The 22473-nt window shown below is 43.2% G+C and overlaps 1 non-coding gene across 1 annotated transcript; it reads left to right on the forward strand.

The window, feature by feature from the left end:
* The first annotated feature begins 9545 nt into the window (after positions 1–9545).
* LOC119929379 lies at positions 9546–9683 on the forward strand. Its single transcript, XR_005451505.1, has one exon. It is a non-coding gene; the product is annotated as a small nucleolar RNA SNORA7 (small nucleolar RNA).
* Positions 9684–22473: the final 12790 nt, after the last annotated feature.

Raw genomic sequence — 22473 nt, forward strand, 5'->3', positions numbered from 1 at the left:
ATTTAGAAGATATGGTGAAATCCTTGAGGGTATTATAACAGGTATTCTCTTCCTTCCCTTGTGTTTTATCGGGGCCAATCGATAGGGGCCACGGCCCCTTATGGGGACAAAAATTAAACAAAATGGGAAAGTGACGGAAGGTCCAGAAACCCATAACCACATTTGAGAAAGGAACAGAGGGGGAACAAAAGCAGAATGGCGTAGTGAATAGAGCACAGGTCTGGGGTCAGAAGGTCATGGGTTCTAATCCTGGCTCTGCCACGACTGCTGTGTGGCCTTGGGCATGTCACTTCACTTCTCTGTGCCTCAGTAACCTCATCTGTAAAATGGAGATTGAGACTGTGAGCCCCATGTGGGACAGGGTCTGTGTCCAACCTGATTTCCTTGTTTGCACCCTAGCACTTAGTACATTGACTCATTAGAAATGCTTAACAAATACCACAGTTATTATGATTATTATTAGAAGAGCACATCTCTTAATCCATTATTTCCTATCAGGAAGGTAAATAGCCCATTCACTTACTGCACTCTTACTGATTTGGCTCAGGAAGTAAACAATTCTGCAAATGTGAAATCCAGCTGACAAAGTTCTGATTATCAATCAATCAATCAATCGTATTTATTGAGCGCTTACTATGTGCAGAGCACTGTACTAAGCACTTGGGAAGTACAAATTGGCATCACATAGAGACAGTCCCTGCCCAACAGTGGGCTCACAGTCTAAAAGGGGGAGACAGAGAACAGAACCAAACATACCAACAAAATAAAATAAGTAGGCTAGAAATGTACAAGTAAAATAAATAAATAAATAAATAAATAGAGTAATAAATATGTACAACCATATATACATATATACAGGTGCTGTGGGGAAGGGAAGGAGGTAAGATGGGGGGATGGAGAGGGGGACGAGGGGGACTGGGAAGGCCTCCTGGAGGAGGTGAGCTCTCAGCAGGGCCTTGAAGGGAGGAAGAGAGCTAGCTTGGCGGATAGGCAGAGGGAGGGCATTCCAGGCCCGGGGGATGACGTGGGCCGGGGGTCGATGGCGGGACAGGCGAGAGCGAGATACAGTGAGGAGATTATCACCTTGAATGATGGCATTTATTAAGTGCTTACTATGTGCAAAGCACAGTTCTAAGCGCTGGGGAAGTTGCAAGGTGATCAGGTTGTCCCACGGGGGGCTCACAGTCAATCCCCATTTTACAGATGAGGTAACTGAGGCCCAGAGAAGTTAAATGACTTGCCCAAAGTCACACAGCTGACAAGTGGCGGAGCCAGGATTTGAACCCATGACCTCTGACTCCAAAGCCCGGGCTCTTTCCACTGAGCGCGCTGCTTCTCTTCCAAGTAAGCGACTGCCAACTTCACCCTTCATGGCTCAGTTGGATTTTGTAATTATTGCAAGCTTTCTGTGGGCAAGGAATGTATCTGCCAACTCTGTTGTGTACAGCACTCCCCCAAGCACATAGTGCAGTGCTCCGCACATAGGAAGCCTTCAATAAATACCGTTGATGATTAATAATGATGGCATTTATTAAGCGCTTATTATGTGCAAAGCACTGTTCTAAGTGCTGGGGAGGTTACAAGGTGATCAGGTTGTCCCACGGGAGGGGGCTCACAGTCTTAATCCCCATTTTACAGATGAGGTAGCTGAGGCCCAGAGAAGTTAAGTGACTTGCCCAAAGTCACACAGCTGACAAGTGACAGAGCCGGGATTAGACCTAAGGCCTCTAATTCCAAAGCCCGTGCTCTTTCCACTGAGCCACGCTTAGGCATCTGCATTCAATTGCATTTATTGAGCACTTACTGTGTGCAGAGCACTGTACTAAGTGCTTAGGAGACTACAACAATAAATGGACACATTCCCTGCCCACAACGAGTTTACAGTGTAGAGTGGGGGAGACAGACATTAATATAAATCAATTACTGATGTGTACATAAGTGCTGTGGGGTTGGGAGGGGGAAGAACAGAGGGAGCAAGTCAGGGTGACGCAGAAGTGAGTGGGAGAAGAGGAAAGGGGGGGGCATGATCAGGGAAGGCTTCCTGGAGGAGATGTGCCTTGAATAAGGCTTTGAAGGGAGGGAGATTAACTGTCTGTTGGATTTGAGGAAGGAGAGCATTCCAGGCCAAAAGCAGGACATGGACGAGGGGTCAGGGGAGAGATAGGGAAGATCGAGGCACAGTGAGAAGGTTAGCACTAGAGGAACCAACAGTGTGGGATGGGGTGTAGTATGAGAGCAGTGAGGTGAGGTAGGAGGGGACAAGGCGATGGAGTGCTTTAAAGCCAATGGTGAGGAGTTTTTGTTCGATGCAGAGGTGGATGGGCAACTGCCGGAGTTTTTTGAGTAGTGGGGTGACATGCCCTGAACATTTTTGTAGAAAAATGATCAATTTTTGAAGGTGCTAGAATTTTGGAGGTGCTAGAGTCCTTCTGAATAGGTATCCCTTACATGTAGAGCAATGTGTTGCTTGTATTATAGTCACAATACTCAGAAAATTGATGATGTATCTCCGATCGGAAATAATGGGTGACACTCGGTCAGAGGCCTTGGGACCCAGAACCCGCAAAGAGGAATTGATTCCAGTGAAGGTGGTTTGTGTGCAGTGCCCTATGCACTGGCTTGTCCCTGTTTCCCCAGGGTCAGATCTATATTTCCCCTTGATTACACACATACCCTGGTTATTTCGACCAGCTTGAGGGATTTTCAACCAGCCTGATAGACTCTACTCTCTAATCAGTTTCAAGGAATGAAAGGGCTACTTGTGTCCCACCGTGGCCCCAGAATTCTGTATTTCTGGTTGCTGTATTTTAGAATAATAATAAAAAATAATAATGGCATTTATTAAGCACTTACTATGTGCAAAGAACTGTTCTAAGCACTGGGGAGTTTACAAGGTGATCAGGTTGTCCCACGTGGGGCTCACAGTCTTAATCCCCATTTTACAGATGAGGTAACTGAGGCACAGAGAAGTTAAGTGACTTACCCCAAGTCACCCAGCTGACAAGTGGCGGAGCCGGGATTTGAACCAATAACCTCTGAATCCAAAGCCCGTGCTCTTGCCACTGAGCCACGCTGCTTCCCTGGACATATGGAATGGACATATTGAAACTGGAGCACATACAGAACAGAACAATCTAGAGCAGGGGAAAGGAAATACTTCCTTAGGAAGATATGAAGATACAGTGATTGGCGATCATTTGTCATTTATTCACTAATTTATCTCAGCATCTGTCTCCCCCTCTAGACTGTAAGCTGTTTTTGAATGGTATTTATTAAGCCTTTACTACATGTCAAGCACTGTTCTGAGCACTGGGGTAGGTATGAGTTTATCAGGTTGGATGCAGTTCCTGTTCCACATGGGGCTCACAGTCTAAGTAAGAGGGAAGAGGATCGAATCTCCTTTTTACAGCTGAGGAAACTGAGGCACAGAGAAATTCATGACTTGCCCATTGTCACACATCAAGCAATTGGCAGACCGTATAGAACCCAGGTATTCCGATTACCAGGCCCATACTCTAGACTGTGAGCCCGTTGTTGGGTAGGGACCGTCTCTATATGTTGCCGACTTCTACTTCCCAAGCACTTAGTACAGTGCTCTGCACACAGTAAGCGCTTAATAAATACGATTGAATGAATGAGTGAAATGGGAGGGGTGGGGGAAGTGGCGGGCAGGGGGCAGCTCACTGTGACCGTAACGCAAACATTTTTTAATGTTTTACTGCCAGAGTGACCAAAACTGAGACTATATTATTACCCTTTTTCTCAGCAACCATGCTACAGCCTATCTTTAAGTTGCTCTTGGGAACTTACCTGGTACTGACCTAACAGCTAGATCGGTTTCCAGAATACGGAGACTGTAGGTTTAGTAACTTGAAAATGCGTTGCTTTCTTTTGAAGGGACAGGTAACCACTCAATTATTAATGAACAGGTGAGCTGACATTTAATTTCCATCCCTACGTTAATCTCAATTAACTCTCAAACCGCGGCTGTAGCATTCCACCAGGCTGTACCAACAGTGTATTGCCAACGATATATTTTCATGGTCGTGGAAATAAAAATATTCAGAAGTACGCTGGCTGAATGCAGAAAGATTAAATTGAAATGCGCTGCTCCATTATTCTAGCTGGATATTTCTTTCCAGTGAGACTGAGGTAATTAAGTGATTAGACAAGGGAAATGATAAGGATGAAGCCATTCATTGCTACAATGACATTATAAGGAAATATACGATTAGACATCTCCTGTCAAATTAACGAAGAGTGTGTGTAAGCAATTACCGGTGTCGATCTAGATATCCCAACTGCAAAAGAAGTCTCACAGGTTACGTGGTTGTACTCCACAGTTGTCAGAGGTATCAGAATGTACAGAAATGTGAGGGCTTGGCAAATATTTGTGTACCTTCATGCCAAGGATTCCCTTTGCCCCCAGATAAGAGGGAAGGGTTCATGTTTGCTGTAACTCATCCCCAGCAGACACTCACCTTCCTTTTCTAGAACTGTTTAGGGGTCAAATCCAGCTAGATCTTGTCCTGGGGCAGTTGTTTACTTCATGGCAAGTAGTCAAACATTAGGGTGGGCCAGTTTGGAGAGTGAACACTTGCTCATGTACACAGGAACGGGGAGGAGGACACAGGACTTGAAAAGGAGTGGGATGAGGAAAGATACTGTCCCTCATGGGGCATAGTGTGGCCTAGTGGAAGGAGTGTGGGTCTGAAACTCAGGAGATCCGGGTTCTAGCCTGACTCCTGCTGTGTGACCTTGGGCTGGACACAACTTCTCTGTGTCACAGAGTCCTCATCTGTCAAATGGGCATAAACTGCCTGTTCTCCCTCTGAGGAAGCACATCTCATGTGGGATTGGGACTGTGATTCAAAGCCTTATTGAAGGCATATCTTCTCCAAGAGGCCTTCCCAGACTAAGTCCCACTTTTCCTCATCTCTCACTCCCTTCTGAGTTGACTTGAGTTGCTCCTATTGCACTTCCCCCGCTTCCCCGCCCCATGGCACTTACGTGTATATCTGCAATTTTATTTATTTATATTGATGTCTGTATATTTGTATTGATGTCTCTCTCCCCAACCCCTCTAGGACAGGTATTGTCACTATTTCTGTACTATACTTTCCTAAGCACTTAGTACAGTTCTCTGCACAAGTGAGCACTTAATAAATATGTTGGAATTAATCAATTAATTAATTAATTAATTAATGCTTGGCACAGAGTAAGCACTTAATAAATGCCACAATCAGTATGAGAGGTAATCTTGGAGCTCACATATCCTCCAAGAGGCCTTCCCTAATTAATCCCTCTTTTCCCAAACTCCCTCCTCTTCTGCGTGGTCTGTGCACTTAGATCAGTACCCTTTGAACATTTGATATTCATCCCACCCTCAGCCCCACCGCACCTACGTATATAACCATAATTTATTTATCTATTTACATTCATGTCTCTCTCTCCCTCTAGACTGCAAGTTCTTTGTGGACAGGGAATGTGTCTACCAACTCTGTCAGATTGAACTCTCCCAAGTGCAAAGTACAGCCCTGTGCACACAGTAAGTGCTTAATAAATACCACTGATGGATTGATTATTATTATTGGTCACATCACTACTTTCCAGACTCGAAACCACTCCCACTACCTGGTATTACTTGAAACAGATGAATACTTCTACGGTAATAATAGGAATACGATTTATTAAGGCCTTATTGTGTGCAGAGCACCATACTAAGTGCTGCCTATTTTCCCAGTGCCCTTTGCTTCTATTTACAGCACTGCATTGGCTCAGAAACTGCTTCTAACAGCCAGACCTGCATGCAGTTTTATTTCCAACTGGACAAATGATTTCACCATTTACCAGACTACTGTGATTCAGGAAGTTAGTAGTCAATCACTCAATCATATTTATTGAGCATGTACTGTGTGCTGAGCACTGCACTCTGGGGAGAGTACCTTACAACAATAAACAGATACAATCCCTGCCCACAACAAACTTACAGTCTAGAGTGGGAAACAGACATTAATATAAATAAACTGCAGCTACGTACATAAGTGCTGTGGGAGTGGGAGGGGGGATGAACAAAGGGAGCAAGTCAGGGTGATGCAGAAGGGAGTGGGAGAAGAGGAAGGCAGGGCTTAGTCAGGGAAGGCCTGTTGGAGGAGGTGTGTCTTCAATAAGGCTTTGAAGTGGGGGAGAGACATTGTCTGTCAGTATTAGGAGGGTGGCAGGCAGTCCAGGTCAGAGGAAGGATGTAGGTGAGAGGCCAATGGCGAGGTAGACAAGACTGAGGTACAGTGAGAAGGTTAGCATTCATTCATGCATTCATTCAATCGTATTTATTGAGCGCTTACTGTGTGCAGAGCACTGTACTAAGCGCTTGGGAAGTACAAGTTGGCAACATATGGAGACAGTCCCTACCCAACAGTGGGTTCACAGCCTAGAAGGGGGAGACAGAGAACAAAACAAAACATATTAACAAAATAAAATAAATAGAATAAATATGTACAAATAAAATGAAGTAATAAATTCGTACAAACATATATACATATATACAGGTGCTGTGGGGAGGGGAAGGAGGCTAAGGCGGGGGGGATGGGGAGGTGGGGACGGGGCTCAGTCTGGGAAGGCCTCCTGGAGGAGGTGAGCTCTTAGGAGGGCTTTGAAGGGAGGAAGAGAGCTAGCTTGGCGGATGTGCAGAGGGAGGGCATTCCAGGCCAGGGGATGACATGGGCCGGGGGTTGACGAGCAAAATGTGCAGGCTGGGTTGTAGTAGGAGAGTAGCGAGGTGACATAGGAGGGGGTAAAGTGATTGAGTGCCTAACATTAAGTAGGTCAAAAAATAAATGAAATCAGTAATATGGAGGTGGCATGGTGGTTTATATTTGTCCCTCTGTCTGTGGCCCAAATAATCAAAACCTATACTGAGAAACGCATTGTCTCCCTATGGTTCCATTACTCCAATTTCTCTGTATTTTTTTTAGTACTTTAGGTATTTGATAAGCCCTTACTATGTACCAGGCACTGTTCTAAGTGCTTAGGTAAATGCAAGGCATTCATACTGGACACAGTCCATATCCCACATGGGGCTCAGAGTATTAATCCCCACTTTACAGATGAGTTAACTGAGGCCCAGAGAAGTGAAGTGACTTGCCCATGGTCACACAGCAGATGGTGGCAGAGCCGGTATTAGAACTCAGGTCCTTCTGATTCTCAGGCCCACACTCTATTTGGCCACTCTGCTTCTCTGTATCATTGGCATCCAGAGCGCTGCAGTTCTCACGACAGTAATGCACACAAATGATTCTAGATCCACGCAGAGTGGACAGCTCAACAATAAATATGAATGCCTTTGAAAAACTAATAACCTCTCATTAGGATTTTAATGCAAACAAACCTCACCTCAGGAACTAAAACCTAAGCTGACCGAATGCTTTCTTTTGAATTTGTCAGAACTTTGAAACACGGGCAGAATTTCTGCACTGCGGTTGAATAGGGTTTGTGGCAATTTATGGGAAGCTGGGAAGAGGGGGTTAAACCTGGGCCTGTGGACAAACCACATTTCTTCCTTATTTATCCAATTGAAAAGATACACAAATCATCTCACTTCCTTTTTTCTATGACTGAAAGCCTGAAGCATATGTGGGCAGTGATGGATAGGAGATAACTATATATAGGTTGTCTTTCAAATTTTACGGTGACACAGCTGATGGTGAGATCCAGTCCATATATGTGGATGTGGCTCAATAGTGCTATACATGACTGACAAGCCAATCTACACAATTTGCCCATAAACCTGGGTCCTTGCCACATGGATATATTTGTCATTAAACTGCAAGTTCCTTTAGAACAAAATCCATTACATTTAAGTTCCTTGAGGGCAGAGGTCATGTATTGTGTTTATACAGTCCTCTTCCAAGCACTTAGTACAGTGCTTGCACAAATAAATTACTCAAAAAATATTGAATAACCAACTTGGGGTATCCACTTCTGTTTTCAAATCTGTAGATACTCCCACAGTTCAGAGGAAAAGGGGAGGTTGAGGACAGGAGGAAAGTGAGAGGGGTTCTATATTTTGAGGTTGACATGGGAAATTGCTGTATCACCATGTGGTGGAAAAGTGCCCTTTAATTAGCTCATTTGGTATGTGCATTTAATTAACCATTCACTGAGAAGCAGCTTGGCCTATTGGAAAGAGCACAGGGCTGGGAATCAGAGGACCTGGGTTCTAATCTGGGCTCCACCACTAGTCTGATATGTGACCTTGGGTAAGTCATTTAATTTCTCAGTGCCTCGGTTCCCTCAACTGCAAAATGGGGATTCAATACCAGTTCTCCCTCCTACTTAGACTGTGAGCCCCATGTGAGGCCTTATCAGTTTGTACCTTCTCCAGCACTTAGTACAGCGCCTGCCACATAGTAAGTGCTTAATAGATACCACAATTTTGCTCTGCACACAGTAAGCGCTCAATAAATATGATTGATGATGATGATTAAAATTATTATCATGCTATCATGTATTGTCCCATGGGGGGGGGGGGCATAGTCATGGGTGGCTTTGCACAGGGGTTGGATGGGTGGTGTCATTTGGGCATCTTGGGGCCAAGATGTAAGGTGATTGGGGACTCCCCATTTGCCCAGACCCCCTGAGCCTCAGCCCTGTGACCCCCTGGTATTAATCAGGGCCTGTCCAGGTGGGGCTATTCATTTTCTTCTCTCCAGGTCATCTTCTCCCAGCTACCACTGAGCACTCATGGACTCACAGTCATCTGTAGCACATTTGCACGTTACTGATTTATAGAGAAACACCTTTAAAACCCTCAATCACCTGGGCCTCTCCTACCTCACCTCGTTTCTCTCCTACTACAACCCAGCCCTCACACTTCACTTCTGTAATGCTAACTTTCTCACTGTGTCTCGATCTCATTTATGTCACCACTGACCTCTCACCCATGTCCTACCTCTAGCCTGGAAATCCCTCAGTCCTCAAATACAACAATTACTCTCCCTCCTTCAAAGCCTTATTGAAGGCACATCTCCTCCAAGAAACCTTCCCCAACTAAGCCCCTTTTCCTCTTCTCCCACTCCCTTCTAGGTCACCCTGACTTGCTCCCTTTATTCAGTCCCCCTCCCATCCCCACAACACCTATGTATATATCTGTGATTTATTTATTGATATTAATGTCTGTCTCTCCCTGTAGACTGTAAGCTCACTGTGGGCAGGGAATGTGTCTGTTATATTGTTACACTGTACTCTCCCAAGGGCTTAGTACAGTGCTAGGCACACAGTAAGTGCTCAATAAATATGATTGACTAAGGGGCTCAGAGTTTGCAACCAGATCATTTAATGGGTATTCAGATGGAATTCAATTTATTTGCTGTTAATTGTGGTGTTCAATTCATAATTGTCGTGTACTCTAAATGCCTGTCTGACTTGTGTGGACAACCTGCCCAACTAGCTGTTGGTCTTATTTAACATACAGCTTCCAGGACCTGAAACCTAGATCTACAGGATGTATTAACTGCTTTATGAAGACGACTTCCTTTAAGAGACCATGCCTCTCAGGGTCACACCTGGAGAGCTCCCAGTACTCTACCAGTCTCGACTACAGGAGAGAGAGTCAGGCAGAGGCCTACCCATTCCATTTCTAGCTTGGCCAGTGGCTTGTGAGTGAAAGGTAATCTGCTACAAGTCAAAACTCACCTGTGCTGGGCAGCAGCAGCATGGGAGAGAGTCGAGGATGAAGAGTCAAGTTTACTGTGCAGGAGGCAATGGTAAACCACTTCTGTATTTTTACCAAGAAAACTCTGTGAGTACACTAACACACAACAATTGCAGGTGGAGGTGGGGTATTCTGGGAGAGATGTGTCCATGGCATTGCTATGAGTCAAAGATGACTCGAGAGCATAAGACAAAACAAGACAAGAGACCATGAGGGCAAAGTACCTTTTATCAGGTGAATAGCAGATATTTCTCATATTCTCCCACTTTTGACACTGTAAAATGGAACACCTAGAGGAATGATTGTCACTTAAGACAGGAGGAGAGGGTGAGAGAGGAAGAGATAGGGAGAAATCACTCTCTTCCCACTTCCCAGTGTTGTCAGACACTACATACCCTAATGACACACAATTAACATTTCTTGGGCAGATTCAAAACCTCACGATAGAATTGCCAGGGGCCTCCTAAAAATCCCACCTTCTCTAGGAGACATTTCCCAATTAATTTCCTTCTCCTCAGGTCATATCCTCTCAAATACCACCTCAGCATTGAAGCACTAACAGCCACTTGTAATATTCTTGAACATACTGACTTATGTAGTCTATTCTATAAGCACTTATTTATTGGCTTATTCTTCTTTTAATTCTTTTGTTTTTCCTTCCAAATGTAAACAGTTTTGAGCTGCCTCTCTTCTTGGACCGAAAGCTCTTTGACGACAGAAATTGTGCCTTTGACCTCTATTGTACAATCCAAGAACATAGAATAGGTGTCTCCAGGGTTCTTAATGCCCACAGTAAGTCAAAAGCAGAGATGCACTTCTTACTAATTGCTGACCAAGGATCTGTCACCCTGTGAACATTACATCCATTTGCTACAGGGAAGTCAATTCCCTCCTTTCCCCGTCCTTCGTCATCAGTGGCATTTATTGAATACTTACTATTTGCAGAGTAATGTGCTAAGTGCTTGGGAGAGTACAATGCAATGGAGTTGGTAGACACATTTCCTGCCCACAGTAAGCTCGCAGTCTAGAGAATGACCTACCTGGGCTGCCTCCCTCCATAGACCCCGGCAGAAGTTGGGCTTCAAGGAAGAGAAAATGGAAGAGGGGAGGGATTATCCGAGGTTTTACTGTTTCCTGAAGACAGACTCAAAGCTCAGCTTCTTCACTTTGGCCATTGTCTGGGTGAACGGGAGCATAGTTCACTCATTCAATCAATCAATCATATCTACTGAGCACTTACTGTGGTAGACACGCTCCCTGCCCATAAGGAGCTTATAGTCTAGAGTGGGAGACGGACATTAAAATAAATAAGTTGTGGTTATGTACATTAGTGTTGTGGAGCTGAGAGTGGGGAGAAGAAAGGGTGTAGATCCAAGTTCAAATCCAACAGTTGAGGTTGGATGGAAGGGACATTGGTCTTGCCTGGCTTAGGTAGCCTCTTCCACTTCACTCTGATTCTGAAGCACCAAAGCCCTCAGCAATGACTCCATCCTCCCCATGGCAGCAACTCCCAGTGGCTTAACTTACCAAAAGCCTCCTGCAAGTGCAGCCAGATATAACATGCTTTCCCCCAGCCCTGTTCCGGGGAGAGCACCAGTTGCCTCATGCCACCATTGTCTCTAGACTGCAAGCTTGTTGTGGGCAGGGAATGTGTCTGTTTATTGTTATATTGTACTCTCCCAAGCTGTTAGTACAGTGCTTTGCACACAGTAAGCATTCAATAAATATGACTGAACGAATCGTATCTACCATAGCCCCATCCCACAATTGCTCCTTTTAGCCTTGCCTCCCACTTCCCATTTCCTTTCTCTTTCCTGGCTGGGGTTTAGAAGAGGGGAAGGGGTAGGGTGGCAAAATTTAAAAAATGGAGTTTGGGAGTGGGGAGACAGGGGAGGAAGTAAAGATGGAGGTAAGAAAGTCTCTAGTAATGGGGAGGGATTAAAAGTGCAATTTTAACCTGCTGATAGGGTCTGGTCATAACTTCTGGGCAGGTTCTAACAAACTGCATGGAAGTCTACAGGAAAAGGTACCCCACAGTACAACTGTTTCCAATAGGTCCCCAACTTCAAGGAACACATCACATCTCTATCGTTGGGTATGCCTCTACAATTCTTTGCATTTGGGAGACACTCACTAAATACTGTTGATTGATTTACCCCTCTAGTTTTTACACTCCTTGCAGGCAGGGATTGGGTCTAATTACTCTACTGTATTGTACTCTCCCAAATTTAGTACAGTGCTCTGCTCACAGAAAGCATTCACTAAATGCAAGAGATTGACTGATTGCCAGCTATGCTATTGCCAGCTAGCAAGCAGAACAGGGACAAAGAGTGAGCAGCAGGAGTGATTTGTGATCATCACTATTAAAATGAAAAAAAAATTAGTAATCAAAACTTCGAGAGGGAAAGAATTTTGGTGAAATCCCAATCTTCGCCTTCGCAAATTTAGAGTTGGCTCCAAACCAACCTTCATTTCAGGTCTCTAAGCTTTTGGCTGTAATTTCCCCATTCCTGATTTTCATTTTCCTTTATTGTCAGGTCTTTGCCAAGAAAGGCTGTGCTCATTACAGGGAAAAGGAAGAAACTAAGCAGAGAACGTCATCAGACTCTTCCTAGGGAAGCTAATTTCCCAGTTTTGTAAATCCTGGAGATTAAGCAAGAATCTTGGGCAGTTTATCTTTGCTCCCATATCTTCAAAGTCTTCCCTTTCAGGGTCAATCCTGGGAATGATTACTTCCCTTCTAAACTGAAATACAATGAATTATTTCCTATTCTTGCAGGGGCGACTACTCTTCATTCAGATACCCATCCTATTGGTTCAGGCACTTGTACTATTCTGGCTTGACTTAGTTTTATCACATTAGTTTCTTCACTGATCTCCCTGCCTCCCTACTTTATTCTGCTGCCAGGATCATTTTTCCTGAAGATCACTTTACACATATCTCCCACTCCTCAAAAATCTCCATTAGGTATCCGTTCCACTCCACGTCAAACAGAAATGTCTGACCACTGGCTGTAAGGCACTTTCAATTCTTTCCCCACTATTTATCCACACTCTTCTCTCAGTTCATTCCAGCTTGCACTTTTTGCTGTCTCAAGCTAACCTATTTACTTGGCTTCACTCTTGCCTCTTCAGCCGCTGACCTCTCTTGCTCATGCCCTTCCCTCTGCCTGAAACTCACTTTCCTTTCAAAATCAACAGGCCACAGCTCTCCCCATCTTCAATGACCCCCTACAGTGACATCTCCTCCTCAAAGCATCCCCCAAAACTTCTGTGCCAACTGAATGCTAATGCACTCACCGACTCCTGTAGCATTTATCTCACAGACCCTATCACTCAAACACTAACTTATGTATATATCTCCTTTGTATTCTTCCTCCTATCTATAAATCACATTAGTGCTTGTTTCCCCCATGAAATTGTAAGTTCCTTGAGGGCAGGGATCAGTTCTAAGAAGTATAATATTCTACTACAGCTTAATACATTGCTCTGGGTGCAGTAATAATAATGATGATGATGATGATGACATTTATTAAGCCCTGTTATTTATTAAGCAAAGCACTGTTCTAAGCACTGAGGAGGTTACAAGGTGATCAGGTTATCCCACGGGTGGCTCATAGTCTTAATCCCCGTTTTACAGATGAGGGAACTGAGGCATAGAGAAGTTAAGTGACTTGCCCAAAGTCACACAGCAGACAATTGGCGGAGCCAGGATTTGAACCCATGACCTCGACTCCAAAGCCTGTGCTCTTTCCACTGAGCCACACTGCTCCTCATGCTGCAGTATCGGTCGATTGGCCATTGGTAACAATAGGACACTTAATATAAAGAGGAAACTTGGTGACTATAAACCCTCTATCACTCTATGTGGCTTCCTTGATAGACTAGTGTATTTTTCCTACATATGCACTGGCTCTATTTGAGGAGATTGTACCCACACTTTGGAAACCATGAGAACTTGATGTTAGAAAGAAAATGCATAATGTTTAAAAAGAATGGATCTACTGGGATGATCAATCCAAAAGAACAAACTGATGAAATGTGTTTGTAGTTTGCATAAAACTTCTAGACTGTGAGCCCATTGTGGCACAGGGACCATATCTATATGTTGTCGACTTGTACTTCCCAAGTGCTTAGTAGAGTGCTCTGCACACAGTAAGCACTCAATAGATATGATTGAATGAATAAAATATTCTCAGATCCTTTTATAGGGGCGGCAACACATAATGATATAATTCTGAGATTAATGGCCATATACTGAAGGAAAATTAATTCAACAGGACGATTTTAAGCACGGTTTTACCAGGGAAGCCATTATGTCCCTGAGTTGTTCTGTGATATAAGGTTCCTTCCGCTACTTCCAATTAGCTGCATTGCCTCTGTTAAATTAAGGTCTAACTGCAGGTAGCCATGTCCTCCTTCTAATCATCCCCAAAGCATGCATGAGTGAACAGCGAGTTCACTGCGTGTTATAGCCAGGCACAAAACACCAAGAACTCCATCATTTGCATAGCAATTCAAAGTAGAGCCAGGAGGACCATGAATACTAAAAAGGAGCTGTTCTTCCTTTCTAGCACTCAAAGGATACTATTCTTTGTATGTTTGTGGATGATTTTTACAAGCACACTACCCAATTCAAGTATGATGGAGATCAACTTCAACATTAACAATGCGGAGTTTGGGCCTGCATTAGGGAAATAACAGTGAATTGTTTATCTTACTCCTATTATTCCATTCACCTCTGACAAACTTTCAACAAGGTTTATAGACTCCTTTCAGAGCTCTATGCTAATATTTGTCTTGATTAACAAGCTGTTGGGGCCTTTTTGTTAATTCCAACCAGTGGCCAGCAAGGAAACTCAATGAAGGAGCAATGTGAAGCTTCCTACTTGAATGGATGGCACTCCTCATAATCACCAAGGATTTACTGAGCATGCAAAGTGTGGAACTAAGCACAGAAAGACTTGGGATACTACTAATAATAAGGATGATGATATGTGTTAAGCGCTTAGTATGTATTAAACACTGTTCTAAGCGCTGGGGTAGATACAAGCTAATCAGACTGGATCCAGTTCATGTCTCACAACTAATAGCCTTACTCTCCATTTTACACGAGAGGTAACTGAGGCACAGAGAAGTGAAATGACTTCCCTGAGGTCACAGAGCAGACAAGTGGCAGATCCAGGATTAGAATTCAGGTCCTTCTAATTCTGAGGCCTGTTTTCTACACTTCCTAAGTACTAAAGCCCTGGAGTACAACTGTCTCAGAGACAATTGTCTCAGAGTTTATTATGACTCTGTGGCTTCCAGTGGGCTGGGACCCAACATGTCACACACTGTAAGAAGGAAGTTGGCAGTGTGAGACACAATGAGCAACTCATTCATTTAAAGAACCTAAAAAGCTTAGCTGCTTCCCTAAAAAAGACAGGCTGCCCTGAACTTTTCAGCAATCCCTCTGAAATCCCCATGTTCAGAGTAGGGCGGGAAGATGGGGTGTTGGGAGTGCCTGGTGACTGGGAAACCCCCCTCCCCTACTTCTTCTCCACAAGCCATCACCATGGAGAAGGTCTAAACTCTGCAGGATTATTCCTTTCCATTTGCAGTGTTGGAAAGATTCTATTTTGGCCAAGTATGATGGCCCTGCCTGAAACAATGAGGATGCTGAGATGAATTCTCTCCCAGCCATAATTAACTGTCATTCTTATAGTTGTTTAATCATTACTGTTTTTGTTGGAGTTACCAATATTTTTTCCCCTGTGTGTTCGTTTCCCACATACTTTTGGTTCTGAGTTCCCTGTAATAACAATAATAATGACAACAATAACTGTAGGGTTTACTAAGCACTTACTATGTGCAAAATTCTGTGCTAAGCTCTGGTGTTAAGTAGATCAGGCACAGTCCCTGTCTCACAACAAGGCTCACCGTCTAAGTGGGAGGGAGACAGTTATGTAATTACCGTTTGCGGATGAGGAAACTGAGGCACAGAGAAATTAAGTCTTGTCCACGGTCATTTAGCAGGGACAAGATGGGGACAGAATTAGAACCCAGGTGTCCCGACTCCCAGGCCCTTGCTCTTTAATAATAACACTAATAATTATGACATTTATTAAGCACTTACTATGTGCAAAGCACTGTTCTAAGCGCTGGGGAGGTTACAAGGTGATCAGGTTGTCCCCCGGGGGGGCTCACAGTCTTCATCCCCATTTTACAGATGAGGTAACTGAGGCACAGAGAAGTGAAGTGACTTGCCCAAAGTCACAGCTGACAAGTGGCAGAGCCGGGATTTGAACCCATGACCTCTGACTCCACAGCCCATGCTCATTCCACTGAGCCACGCTGCTTCATGAGGTTGCCCTGCTCTACCATTCCTGTGGGCAAGAACTTTGAATGAATCTATATTGTTGTACCTCACCCCAGAATTTAGTACAGTACTTTCTGAATAGGTGCTTAATAAATGTCACTACTGCTATAACTACTGTAACTATTACTATCAATCCATCAACCAACGGTATTTACTGAACACTTACTGTATGCAGAGCACAGTACTAAACAGTTTGAAGAGTACAACAGAGTTGGTGGACACATTCCCTGCCCACAGGTTTCCAGATGGAGAGACAGCCATTACTATAAATAAATAATTTACAGATATGTACATAAGTACTACTACTACTACTAGCACTTCTATTTCTAATTCTATTTTCATTTCTAATCATCTTGTAAGCATTTTTCACTTTAGGATCAGGTTTAGAAAAAAAAAAACAACTCTGCACACTGCACTTTTCAGTTATTTCATGTTGGTTCTACCTGGGAACAAACTTGTCCTGGAGGAAACATGCATGTACTGTTTCATTCCACCCACCCCAAGACCCATTTTCATTTTTTTAGTAAAGACAATTTGAGTAGAAGCTGAATAAACTCTTTCCCAAAGCTCCAACAAGTCAGAAGTATTCATCTAATTCATCCTGAATGCAGTGGCTAATGCAGGAGGAATGGATTTTCAGTGTTGTGGGCATCCACCTTAAGGAATATAACATATGAGCACACTCCATACTAGACCAGCTGCGAAAGAGAGGAACTTCCACTCCCCTCTTGGATTTAGCAGACTCATTCCAAGTAACTGGACTAATGGTGCATGATTACCTGATGCACCATGATGGACCTGAATCTAACAGTGAGGATGTCATCTCTCTTTGCTGGCCAAAAAAAACACTTTCGAATTGAGCATGCCATATGAATTAACATTAAGCCAGAAGAAGACTGAAGGTCACTACCAACTTCAACAAAAGCAGTTTAGACACAGTGGAATCAATTAATCAGCAGTATTTATTGATTGCTTACATTTAACAGAGCACTGAATTAAATGCTTGTGGGAGTATGAAAGAGTTAGAAGATGCAAAGATTATCATCAGCAACATAGGTCATGAAACTCAGTGATAACATGGCTCCGTGTAGTATACTATCCTAAGCAGTGGAAACAGTCAATTAGGTTAGTATGTCCTTTGACAGTGTGTCAGAATCTGATGATTAATGGAATGGCTTTTTTATAGTATTTGATAAGCACTTACTATGTGTTGGGCACTGTACTAAATGCTGGGGTAGATACAAGCTACTCAGTTTGGACGCAGTCCATGTCCCACATGGGGCTCACAGTTCTAATCCTCATTTTACAGATGACGTAACTGAGGCACAGTAAAGTGACTTACCCAAGGTCACAGAGCAGACAAGAGGCAGACCCAGGATTAGAATTCAGGTCCTTCTGACTCCCATATCCGTGCTCTAATCAGTAAGGGACGCTACTGCCCTTCATACCAAATTGAAGGTCTACAGTGGTGTACTTCTACCCAACAGTCTACATGGCTGTGAAGCTTGGAGCTTCTCATCCAATCTCATCAGCATTTCCCACAAGCAATACGTAATGTCTAATAGCGAGAGTCCATCAACCACGAGTTCCTGGTCTCCAATCAGACCACCGAAATTGAAGCAATGTCCACTTCCATTCCATGAAAGAAAAATAGATAAAAAGCAAGCATCCCAAATGGCAATGCTATGGCGAGCGAAGGTATACACAAGCAGAAAAGCAAGGCAAAAGTCTTTAAAGACCTAGGAAAATATCATTCCAAGCGAAGTAGTGATGGTAGTGGACAGATTAGCCTGGCATGTGGCCACCAAGCAGATTGCTCTCCAAGATCTGAGGCATTAAGGAGACTAGAAAATGAAGAGATAGATGTGAAAGTGGCAAACTCATCAGCACGGCAAATGGCCATCCTTACAGGCACAGGGTTGGATGGGCTATATGGGCACAGGTCTATTTAGCCACGTCTGCAAACAGCTATAAACTTTCACTGCTAGGATTGACATTTTGAATTTGAAAGATATACTCTCACAGTCTACTGTTTTGTGTACTGAAGTATTTGGCATCATCATAATCATTAATACATTTATTGAGCACTTACTGTGGGCACAGCTTTGTACCAAATGCTTGGGAGAACACAATGCAGCAGAGTTGGTAGACACGTTCCCTGCCCACCACAAGCTTAATCTCCTGCTCTATCACATCATAGCAACCTATCTGCACATGCACTGCTACAAAGTGAAATATGACCCACAGACAGTTTTCATGAAACCAAAATACAGGTATTCATTCATTCAATCGTATTTATTGAGTGCTTACTGTGTGCAGAGCACCATACTAAGCACTTGGGAAGTACAAGTTGGCAACATATAGAGATGGTCCCAACCCAACAACGGGCTCACAGTCTAGAAGGGGGATACAGACAACAAAACAAAACATGTGGAGAGGTGTCAAGTCAACAGAATAAATAGAAATAAAGCTAGATGCGCATCATTAACAAAATTAATAGAATAGTAAATATGTACAATTAAAATAAATAGAGTAATAAATTTGTACAAACATATATACAGGTGTTGTGGGGAGGGGAAGAAGGTAGGTTGGGGGGATGGAGAGGAGGAGAGGAAAAAGGGGCTCAGTCTGGGAAGGCCTCCTGGAGGAGGTGAGCTCTCTGTGGGGCTTTGAAGGAAGGAAGGGAGCTAGCTTGGTGGATGTGCAGAGGGAGGGCATTCCAGGCCAGGGGGAGGACGTGGGCCAGGGGTCGATGGCAGGACAGGCAAGAACGAGGTACAGTGAGGAGGTTAGGAGTCCAAGCCTTTCCGAAGCCATTTCAAGATCATACATATAAATGACCCTATTATAAAGAAGTCATGATTTTCTTTCAATTCACTAAATGCCAAAAATGTCAGTGAAAATTTTTTGTCTGCTATCGATTTAAAAATCTATTTCACCGCTAGTCTTAAACTTGATGCTTGAGCTATTCAGATTCTTCTTACCCTGTTCGCAAAATAAAGTGAAGTAGTAGAAGCAATAAATGGATGCTATCACTTTTATGCCACTGAATTACTAATGAATATGCCCTTGATTTCTCCTCTCTTCTTGGAGAACAGTAAAATTACCTAAATCATTTACAAGTGGTGCTCCAATAAGACCTAATTTGGGTTCATTCCTATTTGACACAAACCAGAAGTGTTAAAGGCCCCTCTTACCAAGAATTGTTATAATGGGAGGAACTCAAAAAGAATTGTACTGAAGCAGCCTGAACATCAAAGGAAGAAGTGGTAATAAAAGAAGTAGATGTAATAGTATTCATTGAGCACATACTGTGGACAAAGAACTGTGCTAAGCACAGGGAAAAGATTATGATTATTATTAATTGATTAGGGTAGATGCAAAAGAATCAGACTGCACACAGTCCTTGTCCCATGTCCTAACCAGGAGGGAGTAGTATAGAATCACCATTTTACAGATGAGGAAGCTGAGGCACAGAGAAGTGAAATGACTTGTCCAAGGTCTCACACTGGACAAGTCACATAGCTGGATTAGAACCCAGGTCCTCGGACTCTCAGGTCCGTGCTCTTTCCATTAGGCCATGCTACTTACCAAGACATGGTGGACATTAGACATAGACTCTACCCCTTAAGAAGCTTACAGCCTAACTTCTAAGAGGGGTGAATGGGGACTAGCACCATATAAGGATAAATCAAACAATAAAAATGCTAAAACATCAGTCAGGTTCAACTGCAACAAAACATAAGCAGTTCAACTTAAGAAGAAAAGACAGGTCTTCTCCATCCCGGGACTTATTACCTAATATCTAATGGGATGCTCGAAGCAAACCTTGATTTGAAAAGTAAAAATAGAACTACCAGAGGTTGAAACATGCAGAAAGTGTCCTTTCTGAATTATTGGTGTTGGCACTTGTGTATGCTTTGTTCCCTAAAACATCTCCATTCTTCCCCTTGTACTTCCCAAGCGCTTAGTACAGTGCTCTGCACACAGTAAGTGCTCAATAAATACAATTGATTGATTGATTGATTGTCCCTGTTTCTACCTCTTCCTCCCCCTCCCTCTCTCTCTCTCTGGAGAGGTCACAGCAATGGCTTGGGATAGGGGTTGGGAAATACAACCCAAGAAACTCAAAGAGCTTATAAACGTTCACATCCTGAGCTAGTAGAAAAGCAGCATAATCCAGTAGAAAGAAAACAGGCCTGGGAGCTAGAGGACCTGCATTCTAATCCCAGCTCCATCACTCGTTTGGTTTTTTTTGTTTAGTTTTGTTTTTGGTATTTGTTATGTGCTTACTGTGTGCCAGGCAATGTACTAAGCAGTGGGGTAAATACAGTTTCTTCAGATTGGTTACAGTACCTGTCCCACATAGGGTTCACATTCTTAGTCTCCATTTTATAGTTGAGGTAACTAAGGCACAGAGAAGTTAAGTGACATGCCCAAGGTCACACAGCAGAAAAATAGCGGAGCTGGAATTAGAACTCAGGTCCTTCTGAGTCCCAGGCCTATGCTCTATCCACAAGGCCATACTGATTCTACTTTGTAACTTGTCTGCCATAAAATCTTGGGCAAGACCCTAAACTTCTCTGTGCCTGTTCCATCATCTGCAAAATGGGGATTCAATACTTGTTCTCCCTCTCATACTTAGACTGTGATCTCAATGTGGAACATGATTATCTTGTATCTACACCAGTGCTTGTTCTTATACAGTAAGCACATACCATAATTATTATTATTAGTAGTAGTAGTAAATCAAAGATTTTACCATACAATTGGGGTTTCCAGAGTAAACAGTTTCCATTTTCACTAATGGAAAGACCCTGAAAAAATGCATGTTTCCACCTTTGATGGCACTTCTTTGAGGTGAAAAGCTTTGAAAACAACAAATCCAAACACCATCACTGTGAAACTTTTCAGAATTGTCAGGTTCATTTTGCAGTTGTTTAAATTAACACCCAAAAAGGACATACTAATTAAACATGATGAGCTGCAACTGAAATTCGGAAATCCTTACATTTCAACCGTAAACAGAGGGCAGGCACTGAACCAGTTGGGATAACATCGAGTGATCTATTAAACCTCTGTGCCATTGTTTAGAAAATCAGGACATAATTGAAGCCATTAAGCTAGTGCTTAAAGCCCAGGTTCAAGAGCACAGTTTCCTCAGAATACCGAATGGCCACTTTGCCACCCTTGTCCCATTTCTAAGAGCACTCTAAGCACTACAGTTTTCACCATGAAAGGAGAAACATATTAGAAAACATAGCGGTTGTTTTTCTGCACAATGGCTGCATTAAAATTGTCTTCAAGAGAGAAAGGGTACTTCCGAAGGAAATAACACCTGATTTCAGGGGGCCATTTATCAAAACTGGGGTAAATTTTCCCCCCTTTGGTCTTTTCCGGATACTGCTGTTGACCGCTCACTATGCCGTTGATTAAAAAGGAAGATTATAAATCATTACAAAACCCCCATATAGTGACTCATTACCCTGCTGGGTTCCAATATAACAATTTGAAAAAAAAATGTACCCACTTATGCCGATTCGTCTTCTGTAATATTTCATGGATTTACTCCTTCCTATCTGCTTTTACAAGCAATACCCTGGGTCAAATCCTAATCACTTCCCATTTGATTATTGCCATATCCTCCATGCTGTTCTTTCTGCCCCCTGTCCCTTCCCTCTGTAGGATGTTCTAGTTCATTGTGAGCAGGGAACGTGTCTTCCAACTATTATATTGTATTCTTCCAAGCGTTTGGTATGGTGCTCTTCACACAGTAAATGCTCAGTAAATATGATTGAATGATACACCACCCTGAAATGTCTTTATGAGGGGCAAGGTTTATCACAACCCCACTAACACTTCATTCTATCTTTCTCTTACACCTATGAAGTTTCCAAAGATAACACTCTAATTGTATCTCTCATAAAACCAAAATGCACCACACTTTGCTGTAAGGTTCTCCACCAACTGATTCCCCGTACCTGACCTACTTTTCTCCTACCCCCAGCATATGTTCTGTCCACCACCCAAGACTGTTTCCAAAATACCTTTTTTACACAATTCCCCAGCCTTTGACCAATAACCCAGGAAATTCCTTCCACTTGGAATGTTTTCTTTCTTCTGCTTCACCTAACCATGTCTCTTACCTCCTTTAAGGAGTTCTAAAATCCTCTCTTTTCCATAAAGCCAGCTCTGATAACTGTCTATTCACCATCCACAGACCACCGGTAATTAAGTTATGCTATCCTTGTACCCATGCCTCCATCTATAAATATCTCTAACATGCATGCTTTGGATAACAAAGGGCTGGAGACTTCAAGGGATATCCACCTGGATGTGGCAAGATACAGCGTAAGATGAATGGTTGTGCACACTTCATATGACATCGACACAGGGTGAG

The sequence above is a fragment of the Tachyglossus aculeatus genome, chromosome 5, assembly GCF_015852505.1.
Source record: "Tachyglossus aculeatus isolate mTacAcu1 chromosome 5, mTacAcu1.pri, whole genome shotgun sequence".
Taxonomy (NCBI): Eukaryota; Metazoa; Chordata; class Mammalia; order Monotremata; family Tachyglossidae; genus Tachyglossus; species Tachyglossus aculeatus.